Source organism: Phodopus roborovskii, unplaced genomic scaffold (assembly GCF_943737965.1).
Source record: "Phodopus roborovskii unplaced genomic scaffold, PHOROB, whole genome shotgun sequence".
NCBI lineage: Eukaryota > Metazoa > Chordata > Mammalia > Rodentia > Cricetidae > Phodopus > Phodopus roborovskii.
In genome coordinates, this window is record NW_026127015.1 from 80,996 (window position 1) to 97,924 (window position 16,929).

Consider the following 16,929-nt stretch of genomic DNA (forward strand, 5'->3'; position numbering starts at 1 on the left):
CTTGTCTTTGTGACAGACTGCTTGCTCTTACCAAGGTGGGAGTGTGGGCACCTTCTCAGCTCTGCCGAGCAAACTTTCCATCACTTCCTCAAACCTCAAGGATATAATCCAAGCAAAAGAGCTCTGCAATCTTTTCGTCATGACAACAACAATACAACAACATAATATAATGAACCTTTTTAGACACCATATTTTATACAGAAAAAAAAGGAAGGAAAGGAAGTAGAACACAGCTCCATATCCACAACCCAGTGGTTAAGAATTCAGAGGAGGAACAGAAAGGTTTCATGACTTCAAGTTAGGAAAGGGAAAGTTTTTTTCTTTCTTTTCTTTTCTTTTCTTTTTTTTTAGACAGCACAAAAGCCCTGTCTGTGAAAGCAAAGCCCAACCTTCCTTCTTTGCTGGGTTGTGGGCCAGATCTTTGGAGGTAACATCCACTAGTCCTATAATTCATACAGATTCCAGGAAGGTGAGGGTTTGAGATGTGAAGCACTCAGCTACTCAGACACTGCTGTCCCTGCAAACTGCACTCACCTCTGCAGTATGTCTGGCTCAGGTGGGGGAAGGGCCACACATTGCCCAGGACCATGGCATAGGGTATGCAGGTAAGTAAGAACTGCTGGGGTTGTCCCACTTTGGTCGCCCCTTCTCCCCAACCCCAGGCTGGGCATATTTGGTTGGGCCCAGTCTTCCTGTGTGCTGGTCAGGGCATTCAGGGCTGCCCTTGGGCTGCAGCTCCTCATCTTCTGGCAGGGAGACCACATGCGCCAAGGGTGATTCCATCTTCTGAGACAACACTCAGGGTAGAATGGACCCACTCCTGTGCTCTCTTTTGGATTCCAGTCCCTTGTGTTTCCTGTTGTTCAGCTTTCTGTCCTGTCAGGCCCTGGTGTGTGTCTTCCCTGGTTGGCTGGTGCCTCCCCCCTGGCCTTAACCTCAGTGGTAGCCAGTTCACACCCTCCCATTGACCTTTGGCCACATTCTTTTTCTCTGTCATGAGTCTCAAATTCTAGGATTTCTGGGCTCCTCAGACTTCCACTATTAAGGGTTACTGCAAAATATCTCATGAAGATACGATTGTGTGTAAGGAGTACGGTTTTTCTGCCCGCCGCTTGGTCTTGTCCTGCCTTGTCCCGCCGCCGCACCAGCCCCAATGAAAACACCAAGACTCCATATTTGATATTATGCTGTTGGCCAGGTGCTAGTTTCTAATCGGCTAGCTCTGTCTTAATTATTAACCCATTTCTACTGATCTATGTATTTCTCTTACCAGGGAGCTGGTAGGCATACTGCTTTCTTCAGACTCTCCATCTTGACTCCTCCTTACTATTTCCTCTTCCTCCTTGTCTCCTAGTCCCTCCTATCTTCCTTTTCTATTGGCCAACAGTGCTTTATTTATTAACCAGTATGAGAAACATATATAGAATAACATCTCCCACCATTGTGTCTGCTGATGTTGAACTGGAAACTGCAGAAAAACTCCGATCTATGTGCTTGTAAATTTCTATAGTATAAACGCTCCCACGATGGCACATCCTGAGCTACCAATAAGTGCAACGGGACACTATTGTTTTGGGTTCCCTCCCACCTTGCACGTACAGTGACACATGTAGCCTCAGGAGCACAACTGACAAGCAATCATAAATCATGAATTTTGAGCGTCCTGTCTGTTTTAAAATTTACACTTCACTCAGACCTCGGTCACAACTGTATTTAAAAATCATCTCAACAAAAGGGATGAATCTCAGTTCTCTGGGGTGTCCAGATTCCCAGTGCAGGTGACTCAGTCAGGCTTAGCCCCACCTGAGTGTTCCCAGGATGCAATTCAGGCTAATGGATGACTGCCTGTGGGTAGGAACTTCACTGTGCCTATCAGAAACACGATACAGAACATGATCAAGCTGAGTCGCCAGAATTCCTGAGGAAGGAGAGAAAGCAAGGATAGCTCTACGCAGGGTTCTATAGTCTTACCCTGCAAACTAAGGTTATACAATTTTCAATTATTTGCTCATCCTGGTGAGTCCACTGTTAATTAATCATAAGAGTTTCTAGTTTCCCTGTATGAGAGAGTCCAATCTCCTTAGCACTGTTGGCAAGACCTTGAGAGTTTTTGTTTGTTTGTTTTTTTGTTTGTTTGTTGCTTTTGTTTGTGTTGCAATTCTTGTCCTTTAAAAAAAGAAAGATATGTTTTTATTTTATTTGCATATTCTACATATACATATGTATATGTACACACACACACACACACACACATATATATATATATATATATGTATATATATATATATATAATGTATATACATAATACCTACTTGGAACTGGGGTTCTGGATAGCTATGAACCATCAACTGGGTGCTGGAGACTGGACCCATGGTCTCTACAAGAACAGCCAGAGATTTTAGCTGTTGAGCCATTGCTCCAGCCTCCCCTTTGGAGATGGGATTTAGCTAGGTTGATTGTTTAGGTCCGGTCTTTAGTCTCCCTGCTTCAGCCTCTCAAGTTTGTAGGTTACAGGTGCATCCCACCTTCATGATTCATGTTGACTTCTAATTACGACTACATTATTTGAGATTTGATTTGGGGGAATTTCAGTGTGCTGATAAGAATGTATATTCTACAGCTGTTATATGAGTAAGCTTTTAAACATTATAATTGATCTTTTATCATTCTACAGTGATCTTTCTCTTTTCACAGTAACAAAATAAAGCAAAGCTACGTCCCCATGGAGAAACTGGCATTTGACTGTATGTGGAGAGCTCCTTGGCTGACCTGTTCAGTTTAGTGTCTTCTCACTCTACAATGTGTGAAAGGGAAATGAATTCTGTAGAAGCTATAGTTTGAGACCCAACATTTTGTGGGCAAGCAATCTGAAGCAGGGTATTCTGTGGAGATGTTGGTAACCCCGTCAATCACATGGCCTCTGGGATGATCATTTGACAGCTCTGAGTGTGATGGATAGGAAGGCAGGTATAACAAATGCATTTTTAATTTAGGGTGCTCTTTAATCTAAAGTGGGTTTAGCAGGTTGTAACCACAATGTGGATGGAAGAGTATCCTAACACAATCCAAGAATGCATTCCTGTGAGAATTCGGAGTGCTGGGGCTAGACAGAAGGCTCAGTGGTCAAGAGCACTGGCTGCTCTTCCAGAGGACTTGGGTTCAATTCCCAGCACCCACAAGGCAGCTCACAACCATCTGTAATTTCAGCTCCAGGGGACCTGACACCCATGACAAAACACCAACTCACATAAAATTAAAAAAGGAAAAAATGGAAAAGGGAAGAAACATTCTCAAGAAGAAAAAACAATTCTGAGTACCTGTGAGAAAACTTCCAAGAAAATAAAAGTCTCGTGACCTCAGTTTCTCCAAAACTCTGAATTGCTCTTGGAGGATTATTCTTCTACACCTCTCCCAGGTGTATCATATAGTTTGCTTCAGATTATTCTTGCCAACTGGCTATTATTACTTATTTATACCTCTATAGAAATTCTTGTTTTTTTTTTTTTCCCATGTGCAGCCTGTCATTGTGATTATACTCAGCTTGAACTCATGAGAGCTTTACTCACATGATCTTTCTTAACACTCAAAGTGGATATTTCCTGATGTTCTTAATAAAGTTGGCTGTTGTGTGAGACTTTATTCCCCCTTTTTAGGCTCCATTCTCCCAGGTTCAACTACCTTTAGATCGGTAAACAGAGGCACATTTGCATTTCCTGATAGCATTACTTCACCTTTCTGATTTCCAAGAGCACAACTGTTCTGTTTTGGTGACTCCCCCTCATAACTAGAGATGTTCAACAGAGCATTTATATTTGTACAAGTTGCTCTGGATGTAAGTATGTCTAAACACAACTCGTACTTTCCCCTCTCCTTCAATAGGTTCTGACCATGCTCTCAGATTTGATTGCACATTGGCTTCACCTAAGTGCACCAGGCTCACTCCCAAGATTTTCTGACAAAGGCTCCTTGAAGCCAGTAGCATGGACCCTGAAAATTTTCAATGCTCCGGGGTGTCTAGAATAGCAGAGATGATGGGCACACTGAAAAAAGAATAGAATAATGATATAGGACAATGTTCCTCTTTTCACCTTTGAGGGTACATGGTTTTTGAGACCCTGTCTGTGACTGACCCTAGGAAGGCATGACACGTGCAGAAAGGCAGTCACTATGCCTAGGTTGAGAGTAGGGGGACAGACACTTAAGTGTTCAGGAATAGAATCTGATGTATTATCACAGGGTACACCCACTCTTTGAGCCTAAAATCCATCTGATGATACAAAATGGGGAAAAAAGAAAATGGAAAAGGAAAGAAAGATACAAGTAAACTGAGGAAGCAAGAGATAGCAGAGATTTGAGGGCAGAGAACAGACTGCCAGTTCTGCTATCTAAAACAGGCATGCGCACAGAGGAAAGGTGATTTTCCTATGGATGTGGACCTGCAGCTTCTCTGCCTCCTGTAGCAGGCAGGATCTGGGGTCTCCTTACCTCTTTAGCCCATACACGTAGCACACAGCTATGGTCTCCACCAGCACGATGAGCAGCAGAGACAGTGTTGCTGCATAGTCATTGAAGATATCAAACCAGTAGTTCCCAGCCTCCATGGTGAACTTGTGCCGATGGCACAGTTGATGGGGCACACCAGACCTGGAACACAAGATCATTGCTCATCTCTCTGAGACTCCCTGACTCATCCCACATTGGATGTCAACAAGAGCCATCGATCCCTAGGTGTGCTTTGGAGGGTGAGTTCCCACATCAGCTATAGGAGCTGCTTTGTAAGGTATTTCAGAGCAGGAAAACAACAACAAAAGTCAGGGTGTTGCTCTTCGGGGGATATCATAATGGTTGAAAGTCTGGGAATGCTGAAGATACCAAAAACATAGCCCCTGAGACTGTGAGAAGTGGACTTAAATGTGGTGTGGGGCCCTAGATAAGGATTGGTTTGGGAGGAAACTGCAATTTACATTTATGTAGGTGTTCTCACTTGCCAGGCTCTGGTCATATACCAGACCAGATTAAGCCTCCAAGGTAGTAGTCAGAGATCCCTTTTATACCGGGGTTCCAGGGCTCAGTGTTGTCAGATAACTCCCTGTAGCACAACATGGCAGAGTCAATATTTGACTATTTCCAGGTTTTCTTCTGACTTCCAAAGGCTTTCCATGGTGCCTCTGAATTCTTAGTAGCCCTTCCCACTGCCATACCATACAATGTCAGCCAGTGGGAGGTTCCCTCAGGAGAGGATTAAGTGCTGGATTGGGAGCTACTTGCCTTTGTACTGTGGACCACAGAGACCCAAATTCAGAAAAAAAAAATACCAGGTGCTATCAGGCTTTGAGGAACAGGGAAGAGGATGCTTCCCACATGATAGCTAGGACATGTGATCAGACATGACATTATCTATCCTGAATATAGAGCCATCGGAGGCACAGGAGTGTTCTTATGATCCTGGCTGGGTGGCAAGATGTTGAAATTAAAAATGGGTCTCTGTGGTACACATTACATGTACATATAGCTCCTAGAACAACTTACCCAAGTGGAACTGAGTATTACCCTAGCAGGAGCACAGCTACACCCATGCAGCCCTTCTGGAGTTGTCTTAGAATCACACGGCCCCTAATTAGACCCTTCCACTGATTGTCTTGCATTTTGTCACCCACCCATGCCCTGCCTCCACCTTCTGGTGTCCTGAATGAAATGGCCTCCTTGGGCAGGTAGCACGAGATGACCTTGCTGTCCGTCAGAGGGGTGAGTATGGCTGCTGTGTTTCCAAGCATGCTCCCCAAACCCAGCATCAGCAGCATGAAGATGTAGAGAACTGACCAGAGCCGGGACACTTCCATGTTTTTAATGGCCTCAGTGTAGACAATGAAGGCCAGGCCCGTGCTCTGGACAGCCTGCTGATGATTAAAAGACACCAGATACACATGTGAGTCAGAGGGGACAAGAATGAAACACCATAGTTCAAATGTGGAATGTCTATCCTCCCTGTCTTGCTGCACTCTTAGAGGTGTGTAACTGTAACACCAAAAATAAAAACCCAGAGACAGATATTGGGGTTCAAGCTCCAAGCCGAAGGTTTGAGAAGCAAAGCAGCCGAGCCACTAGCACTTACATCTACCTCAGTCTAAAAGGGGGTGATCCTGTCTCTGCAAGTTCTCCAGCAAACCTCAGACTGCTACCTCTCCTCAGGGTGGCTAGAGATTAAATCTCACAATGCACCCTGAGACATTGGGTTCCTGTCTTTTATATGCCTCTCTAGAGCTGGGATTAAAGGCCTGAGCTCTGTTAATCTTTTAGACTGATTCACTCTAGTGTATCCCTGGGAGGTCTCGAACTCACAGAAATCTACCCAAAGGTGTGTGCCACCACTGCCTGGCTAGCTAGTATCGTTTCTAGGATTAAAGGTATGTATCACCATTGCCTGGCCTCTATAGTTTGTTGCTGGCTTTGCTTTCTGAATCCTCAGGCAAGATTTGATGAATCATAAATAATATATCATCACATATAACTTTCAGAGCTGAGCTCTCACTGGAGAAATTAGATCATTGAGTAAGTGTCTTGAGATTTTATAGCCCGATGTCACTGATGTCACTTCCTGTCTGTTCTTTGCTTCCTTGTCCATCAATTGTTAGAGTCTTAGGCTCATGAGTCTATTGTCATGAATTGTACAATCCTTCTCCACCATGATAGATTGTACCTCTCACTCCAGAAATAAAATAAATGCCTCACTCATGACCGTGTTAGGTATTTGGTTATAGAAACACAATTTTGTATTGACTGATACAAAAATGTAAATAAGCTCAATGGTGTAAGCACAGTGGGAATAGTAGGTGTCAGGAGCAGATAAGGATAACATGACACTGTAATTTTTAAGTGAATATTAGATATCACACAACAATTATTTCACTATTATTATCAGGAGCCATCAATTCTTAACAATGTCAGTGTTAAAATACACCCTACTGGGGTACTCTGATCTCACTTTCCTGCCCATGACTACCACAGAAAGCACCACAAATCGTAGACAATTGGAATCAATGACTTAAAAAAATAGTCTTTTCAATGATTAATATTATTATTGGTTTAAAAGGTCACTGTAATGTTAATATTGGATTAGATATGGCTGAAGAGAAAATTAGTGGACAGGGAGTTATTTCTCAGGGTAATTCTGTTCAATCGAATGTAGTTTGACCTAAAGATGCACTTAAATTGGACTAATGGTGACTTTGTACACTGTGAAACTTAACCTAATCACATCAGCCAGCCTCTAAGAGCCAGGTAGTCAACTGCTTAAAACAAGGTTCAAAGAAAGCAAATATAAGTTTTACCCAACGAAAACTCTGTATACTTCTTTTCATTTTCTTTTTAAAATTTTATTTTATATGCATTGGTGTTTTGCTCACATGCATGTCTGTCTATGTGTGTGTGTGTGTGTGTGTGTGTGTGTGTGTGTGTGTGTGTGTGAGAGAGAGAGAGAGAGAGAGAGAGAGAGAGAGAGAGAGAGAGAGATCCTTTGGAGCTTGAGTTACAGGGTGCTGAGAATTGAACCCAAGTCCTCTGGAAAAACAGATAGTTTTCTGAACCACTGAGCCATCTCTCCAGCCCCCTCATTTCCACTTTCTATATATAATTTTCTTTTCTTTTGATATCCTGCACATGTGAGGGTAGAACATTCTGAATTTCATTTTGCCCAGTATGTTTTCTAACTACAGAATCAAGCCAATTAAGATCTATGAAAGTGATTCTGTCTTACTTATTTTCTGTTGTTGTGACAAAATGCCATGACCAAGGCCACAGAAAATAAAGTGTTTAATTTGGGGTGCATGGTTACAGAAGGTTGGAGTCCATGGCCATCATGGGGAGAACATGGCAGCTGGCAGGCAGACATGGTGTTTGCCCATGAGCGCTTATATCCCTTTCTGCAAACAGGAGGCAGAGGGAGCTATTTGGGAATGTCCTGGGCTTCTGAAACCTCAGGCCCACTGCCAGTATCAGTACTCCTCCAATGAGGCCACACTTCTTAATCCTTCCCAAGAAACTCTACCAACTGGGGACAAGTATTCAAACATATGCGCATATGGGGGCCATTCTCATTCATACCATCACACCCCACACCTTGGCTGCCATAGGCTTGTGGCCAGATCATAATGTGAAATGACTTTTGTCCAACTCTAATAGTCCCATCAGTGTTAACACTTTTAAATTTCTTCTGAGAACTACGGCAACTTTTAATTATAACTCCTTGTAAAATCAAAAAGTAAATTATATACTTAAATGTAAAACAGCATAGAATATACATTACCATTTCAAAAGGGAGGAATGAGAATATAGTTAGAAAATACTGGACCAAGGCATGACAGAAATCCAGCGGGGCAAACTTCAAATCCTGTATCTCTAATCTGTTGCTAATAGGCAAATGGAAATTCAGGAGGGCAAACCCCAAATCTTAAAGCTCTAATCTGCTGCCAATGGGCTTAGATGGCTCTTCCCTTCAAGTTCTGCTGGCTACAACATGTGACTTTCTCTCTTGATTTGGTCCCAAGCTTCTTGGTAAGTATTTCCTATGATTTTGACATCTCCAACATCTTGAGGTCTCCAACCCAATCCAGGCTTCATTTTCATAAATTCACATATAGCTTCTCTGGTTTCCTTGAAGGGATTCCCATGCCAAACACCTCGCTTCAGAAGCTTTTCTTAACTGTGGAGGAAGATTCTACAACTCCTTTACTCATGTATCATTCAGGGATCTAAAGCCAGAACGACCTGGCCAATGAAGCCATGTTCAGTCATTTGAGTTGGAGCCTGTTCCCCTTCTTGAATTATATTTGCATAACATTTTCCCCCATTGCAGCTTTTTAGAAATACAAAAGGCATTTCCTTTTTACAAGTTTTAGGTTGAGCTGGAGGGGTCTTCACCCAAAGACAACACTCCCTTTATTCTGTTTCACACCAGGTATCTCCTTATATTAGTGCTCTTTCCCCTCCTCAAACTGTACATTTTGTGTTTCTTTTTGCCCTGCTTATTATTTTTATGGTAGCTACACATGAAAGTGATTACTAAAAACCATGCAATAGAGTTAATAATTGGCTGTTTTGAAATCTCCTCTGCCTATAAAATTAGTCCAACTATTTCAATTTGCCCTCAGGCAGAAAGCATCCTCATTTTTTCCCCAAGCACCACAAGAATGGTTCCTAACACTGTCACTAATACTGTTGCCCTCTGAAGTTTCTTGAGCTGAGCATCCATAACCCTCAATGATCTTAGCACTGTTTTCTCCAAGCTCTGACTAGGATGTCCATTCAACCCTGCTTATAGCAGTCATCAGCTTTCCTAATCCAATTTCCCCAGGTTTTCCATATTCCTTCCAAAAGCAGCATGGCCAGCTTCCTGTCACAGCAATACCCCACCCCGTAGTACCAACTTTTGTCTTCCTCACTTTCCTGTTGTCACGAGAAAACACTATGACCAAGGCAACTTATGAAAAAGAAAGTGTTTAATTTGGGGCTCATGGCTGCAGAAGGTTAGAATCCATGATCATCATGAGGAAAGCATAGCAGCAGGCAGCAGGCAGGCAGGCCTCAGGCAGGCAGGTAGGCATGCAGGCAGGCAGGCAGGCAGGCAGGCAGGCATGCAAGGATACAGCAAGCAGCAGGCAGGCAGGCAGCAGGCAGGCAGGCAGGCAGGCAGACACACCTCTTCCAACAAGGCCACGCCTCTTAATCCTTCCTAAACAGTTCTACCAGCTAGGGAACAAGTATTTAAACATGTGAGTTTATGGGGACATTCTCATTAAACCACCTCAGATTCCCTTTTAACAACATAGAAGGAAACCCAATGAAATGATGACATGGAGAGTGTAATATGTAATCAAAGAGGTATAAAACCTGTGGAATAGGAGGGAGAAGATTAACATAAATCTAAATGAAGATCTTCAAGGAGAAAAGACATAAACACAGGTGACAATTAAGACATAGTATGTATGAACTTGCCAAAACTGAGAAGAAATCATGGATTCATAAATCCAGCAGGTTTAATAGTGTTTAGGTTCAGGCCTGGATGAGGTAATAAAAACCCACCCATACTAAATTCACTAAAGATGCCAAAGACAAAGGGACATATTTAGGGAAGTCAGAGAAAGGACTGCTCACTTATAAAAATAAAAGAAGGGCAGACAAGACAGTTCAGCCAGTAGATTTGTTTGTAATGCAGGCCTGAACTTATGTTCAATCTCTAGAACCCATGTAAAGGTAGGAGAGAATTGAATCCACAAAGTTGTCCTTTGACCTCCACACATGCACGCGCGCGCACACACACACACACACACACACACACACATAATTAATTTAAATCAAAATAAAAGAAAAATTCAGCAGCAACGATTGAAACCAGAATTATAAGGCAAATGTTATCCAAGTATTGGGAGAAAATAACTGTTAACAAAAAAAAAAAAAAAAAAAAAAAAAAACTACTCTTGGCACAAGTTCTTTAAGAAAAGGGGCCAGGGGCTGAAAAAGTGTCTTGGTGTTTAAGAGCGTTCATATGCTTCTGTGCCGAAGGACCTGGGTTCAATTCCTAGTACCCACAGTGGCTTACAGTGTGGCTAACTCTGGTTCCAGAGATCTGACAGCATTTTCTGACTTCTATGGGCACTGGGAATGCACATGGTTCATGTAGACAAAATATACATAAAACAATGTTTAAAAAGACTCTTATACATTGCCAGGCAGTGATAGAACACGCCTTTAATCCCAGCAATCAGGAGGTAGAGGCAGGCAGATCTCTGAGTTTGAGGCCAGCCTGGTCTACAGAGGGAGTTTCAGAAGAGTCTCGGATAAACCGAAAAACCCTGCCTCAAAAAGATGCAAACAAACAAACAAACAAAAATAAGGAAAAAAGAATGACAGAAAACAAATGGGGCCAAATGTTTATGTGGAAGCAAAATCTAACAAAGTTTACAGTCCCTAAATCTTGCCCTGTCCAGGCATGATGGCTCACACCTTTAATCCCAGAACTCAGAAGGCAGAGGCAGGCAGATCTCTGTGAGTTCGAAACTAGCCTGGTCTACAAAATAAGTTTTAGGACAGCCAGAGCTGTTACACAGAGAAACTCTGTCTTGAAAACACATCCTTCTCCCCCCCCCAATTAAACAAAAAAACTTGCCTTATAGGACAATATTTTAAAGAAGATTTATTTAGTTATATGCATATGTACATGTACATGTGTGTTTGTGTACCATGTGTGTGCAGGTGCCCACAAGGCCAGAAGGAAACATCGGATGCTTTGGGGGGTGACTTTGAACTACTTGATGTGAGTGTTGGGGAGTAAATTCCGGTCTTCTGGAAGAACACCAAGCTTTTCTAACTGATGAACCATCTATTTAGCCCCACAGGAAGGTATTTTAAATCTAGCTCCTCTCTCCCAAAGATAGCTGGAATGCAAGAAAGAGTATTTACAAATAAAATTGTGTGTGTGTGTGTGTGTGTGTATTTGTGTGTGTGTGTGTGTGTGTGTGTCCATCCCTGAGCCCAGGGACAGATCTCACTGCCTTATGCATCCTAAGTTTGCGGTATTTAGAAAGTTATAGGCTCAAAGGGCCAGAACTACATGACAATAATGTTTAAAATGGAAGAGGAGAACCAGGTCTGGCACACACCATTCATCCCAGCACTCAGGGGGCAGAGGTGGGAAGATCAGGATTTCTATATCATTCTTCTGTCTTTAAAAATGCAAAGACAGGAAAGACAGGAGAAAGTGATCTAAAATTCTTTCACTTTTTGAAAGGGAACTCATGAATACTCTCTAACATTAAGCTGTGTTAAGTTAAATATTAATTAAGAGATTTCAGGAAGGAGATATGAAAGTCCAAATTTCAAACAGTAGAGAATATATATTAGAAAGGAAAGGAAATAAGAGAGAGAGAATGGCAGGAGCAGGGGAAAGAAAGTAATTCTAAAAACATAAAATAAAATAAAATCAGTAATTATAACATCTTGGACATAAAGCCAATCTCAAAAACAAGCAAGGAAAAACTAAGTGTCAGAACCAAAAGAAGGCAACTGAATGGATGCCAAAGCTTAGAACAGGTGCCATAGTTGCCCAAGTGGGATCTAGATCTCGAAGCCTGGGTGTCAGCGTCTTGGTGTCTGAGTTGTGCAGGAATGGAGGGTCAGGCTATAGATCCTGTAGGCAGGGCCCAGAGCTCTACAACGTTGCTGGTTAGTTTTATGTCAACTTAACACAAACTACAGTTATCTGAACAGAGGGGACCACAACTGAGAAGATGCTTCCATAAGTTGCAGGGCATTTTCTTAATTAGTGATGGGGAGGGGAGCAGCCAGTAAGCAGCACACCTCGTGGCCTCTACATCAGTTCTTATCTACAGGAATCTACCTTGAGGTCCTGATGGAGGTGTAAGACAAATAAACCCTTTCCTCCCCAACTTGCTTTGGGTCATGGCCTTTCTTCATAACAATTATAACTCTAACTAGAACAACAAGCAAAAAGAGGAAAGTGTTGTATCTCTCCGTGGACAATGGTACACCCCAGAAAACAAAAAAACAAAAAAAAAAAAAAAAAAAAAAAAAAAAAAAAACAAAACAAAACAAAAAAAAAATAATGGAAAGATCTCCCATGCTCTTGCTTAGGTAGGATTAACATAGTAAAAATGGCAATCTTACCAAAAGCAATCTACAGATTCAATACAATCCCCATTAAAATCCCACCACAATTCTTCACCGATAATAATCAACTTTATATGGTAAAACAAAAGACCCAGGATAGCCAAAACAACTCTATACAATAAAAGAACTTCAGAAGGCATCACCATTCCTGACTTTAAACTCTACTACAGAGCTATAGTTCTGAAAACAGCCTGGTATTGGCATAAAAATAGACAGGTAGACCAATGGAATCGAATTGAAAATCCTGATATTAATCCACGCACCTATGAACACCTGATTTTCGACAAAACAGCTAAAATTATACAATGGGGCGAGGACAGCATCTTCAACAAATGGTGCTGGCAAAATTGGATGAGGGTGTGTAGAAGACTGCAGATAGACCCATGTCTGTTGCTATGCACAAAACTCAAGTCCAAATGGATCAAAGACCCCAACATCTATCCAGCCACATTGAACCTCTTAGAAGAGAAAGTAGGAGGTACCCTTGAACAAATTGGTATAGGAGACCACTTCTTGAACATAACTCCAGGGGCAAAGACACTGAAAGAAATAATTAATAAATGGGACCTCTTCAAACTTAGAAGCTTCTGTAAGGCAAAGGAAACAGTTGACAAGAACAAATGGCAGCCCACAGACTGGGAAAAGATTTTCACTAATCCTATATCTGACAAAGGGCTGATCTCCAAAATATACAAAGAACTCAAGAAACTAGTCAACAAAACACCAAATAACCCTATTAAAAAATGGGGTACAGAACTGAAGAAAGAAATCTCAATGGAGGAAATCAAAAAGGCTGAAAGACACTTAAGAAAATGCTCCACATCCTTAGCTATCAGGGAAATGCAAATCAAAACAACTTTGAGATACCATCTTACCCCTGCCAGAATGGCTAAAATTAGAAACACCAGTGATGACTTATGTTAGAGAGGATGTGGAGAAAGTGGAACACTCCTCCACTGCTGGTGGGAGTGCAAACTCATACAGCCATTTTGGAGATCAGTATGGCAGTTCCTCAGGAAAATGGGAATTAGTTTACCACAGGACCTGGCAATCCCCCTCTTAGGCATATACCCAAAGGATTCACATCCATGCAACAAAGACATCTGTTCAACTATGTTCATAGCAGCATTATTTGTAATAGCAAGAACCTGGAAGCAACCTAGATGCCCCTCAATTGAAGAATGGTTAATGAAGATGTGGCAAATCTACACAATGGAATACTACTCTGCAGAAAAAAATAATGGTATCTTGAAATTCGCAGGCAAGTGGATGGCACTTGAAGAAACCATCCTGAATGAGGTAACCCAGTCACAAAAAGAGGAACACAGTATGTACTCACTCATATATGGATTTTAGATATATATCAAATGATCACCAGCCTATAATTCACATCACCAGACGAACTAGGATACAAGGTGTATTCTAAGAGATTCATATAAAGTCCCTTACAGAACTGGGAAGGGGCAAGTCCCCCAGAGCTCAGGTGAAGTGGGGGAGGACAGCGAATGGAGAGAGAAGTAGGAGAAAATGAGGGGGAGGAAAGGAAAACATGTGCGACCAGGAAGATTGAGCCTGGTTAGGAATAGAATATAGGAAAAAAAGAGAGAGAGAGAGAGAGAGAGAGAGAGAGAGAGAGAGAGAGAGAGACAGAGACAGAGACAGAGAGAGAGAAGATAAAAGAGGGAGCCAATATTGGTTTGAAGATAAAATTGAACACAAAGAAAGGTCGAGAGAACAATAAGATTGCTCTCAACTAACAAGTTGAGCTTATGTGGAAAGACTATCATAAATGCCCTTCCCAGAGAGTGAGATCAACAACTAACTTCTCCATGGAGCCCTCAACTAATGCCTGTTGAAAAAAGGATCAAACACTCATACATAAACACTGAGTCGAACTAGAACCTACATGCAGATGGAGAGGACAAGACCATGCAGCAGAAACTCATAGAGACAGCTTAACTGAACAAGGAGGAGCTAAGGGCCACTAGACTGATAGCTGGGAAGCCAGCATGGGACTGACTCAGGCCCCCCTGATTATGGGTCTCAGCCAGAAGGACTGAGCAGTCTAAGAGACCCCAGACAGCGGAGCCAGGATGTGTCCCTGGTTCACAAAAGAACTTTGCAAACATATCCCCCATGGAGGGATAACTGCCTTAATCTAGAGACAGGAGAGAAGCCCTAGTCCCTACTTCACAGAACCTGTCAGATCTACATGACCCCAACTGGATGGCACTCCCCTACATATGGAATTGGGGTGGGGGGATGGGAGGGGAGGGTGTTTAGAGTGCATGTGAGAGGGCAGAGAGGGTAAAAAGGGAGGGAAGGAAGGAGGGAGGGCTCAGGGGAGTGAGCCAGGGAGGGAGGAGGGAGGGAAGGAGAGGGAACTGGGATCCACATGTAAAATAATATATTAAAGAAAAAAAAATAAAAAAAGTGCTTTGACTCCAAAATTTAAGTTGAAGGACAAGTTACTGGGGAAAAGGATTTCTATTTTTGTTTCCACAGAAAATGAAAAGATGTGGACTCCTTCCAGACTAATGTGGTTTGATCATGCCAGACTGCCTGAAACAGAATACAAGCTGATCCTACATTCCAAACAGCTAGACAAAACATCCCTACAAACTACAGCCAGGATATCTGAATCTTCTTCGAATCCCCCAAGACAGCGCCCCTTATCAGCAGGAAGTAGTTTGGAAAGAACGACACCCAAATTCCCAAATATTGTATATAAATGTTTGTTTTCATTTAATGGGACTATTATATAAAATTAAATAAAATTAAAAAAAAATAAAAAAGAGAAAATCAAAACAAAACAAACAAACAAACAAAAAACAACCAACTACTCCCTAACCTAACCAATAAGCAAAGGCCATGGAACCTTTATCCTGGCCTTGAAAGTATTCTCTAAAAGCAGTCTGAAAAAGTCTTTATAGTAAATCTAAGAACTAGTCAGAGTGTTCACCTAAAACTTGGAATTTCACTGTGTTCAAAGTACAGGAAAACAATTGTGCCTGAGACTCCAATAAAATCAATAATAATAGTGAAACCACAATAAAAAAGGGTTGAAATACAGACACTGAAAAGAAATGTGCTAAATTATATCCACAGGTTATAGGATAGTTTATAGAGAAAATATGAGCAATCTGTAGTTGTGAGAATTCATTAGGAAATGCATCAAGATTTCAAGGTACAAGACTAACATACAAAAATGTTTGTTTCTTCTGCCACCAACATAAACAACCGTAGAAATAAGGAGAAAGACACTATTTACAATAGCAATGTAACAGAAGATATGCAAAGACATTCACAAAGGAAATTATCTGACAGACTTAGGTGAATGAGAGAAAGCATGTTCCTAAATCAAAACCCAATCCCCAGGAACAAAGATGGAGGGAGAGATAACACTCTTCCATATCCCTACAGAGTTTAAAGCAAATCCTGTTACAACTAAAAGGTGAGCCACAAGAGAAGGCCACAGTCAACAACAGAGAGTAAGAAAATATAAAATTCAAAAATACTTAATGTTGGATTTACAAGGCCATTCAGGGCTACACCAGAAGTGAATCAGTCTAAAAGAGAAACAGAGCTCACAGCTTTAATCCCCAGCACTAATATATAAGATAGGAGCAGGGCATTAAGTATTTACTCTTGGCAATTAGTCTCCAGCTTGCTATGAATAATATCTCTCCAGCCCTGGTACAGGACAGAGCTCTCTGGTAGCCTGGATGCTTTGCTTCTCTGATCTTCATTGCTTCATTAGTTCATAAACAATGTATCAACCACAATCATCTTACTTGAGCAGCTTTTTATGACTTCTTTTTGTATTTTTATAGTAATTCCTCTATTCTTACACCTCCAACATATACTTTCCCTCTAAATTATACCAGAAAGAAGGGGTAAAGAGGGAGGATAGAGAGAAGGTGAATAAGAATAAGGAGCAATGAAACTTATGTATTAAAATGCCATAATTAAATTTGTTTTTTATGTATTTACTATTTTAAAAATGTCATTACTTAGTACAACTGCTAACAAAACAATATTATTTATTTAAGTCTCCCCCTTACTCTGTGAATGTGTGTGTGAGTTCCTAAATATTTTCTTCATGCTACTGACTATTTCTTTTATTGCACAGAAAGATCTTTCTTTGATGTAATCCCACTGGTTTTTACTCTGTTGCAAGTTTTGGGGTCTTATCCCAAAACATAGGTACACACAAACCTATGTCTTCAAGTGTTTCCCCTGTTTCCC

At 41.5% G+C, this 16,929-nt stretch overlaps 1 pseudogene; it reads right to left on the reverse strand.

The window, feature by feature from the left end:
• Positions 1–63: 63 nt before the first annotated feature.
• Positions 64–16,929, reverse strand: part of LOC127214758 (sodium- and chloride-dependent transporter XTRP3A-like) — a 28,017-nt pseudogene continuing 11,151 nt past the window's right edge.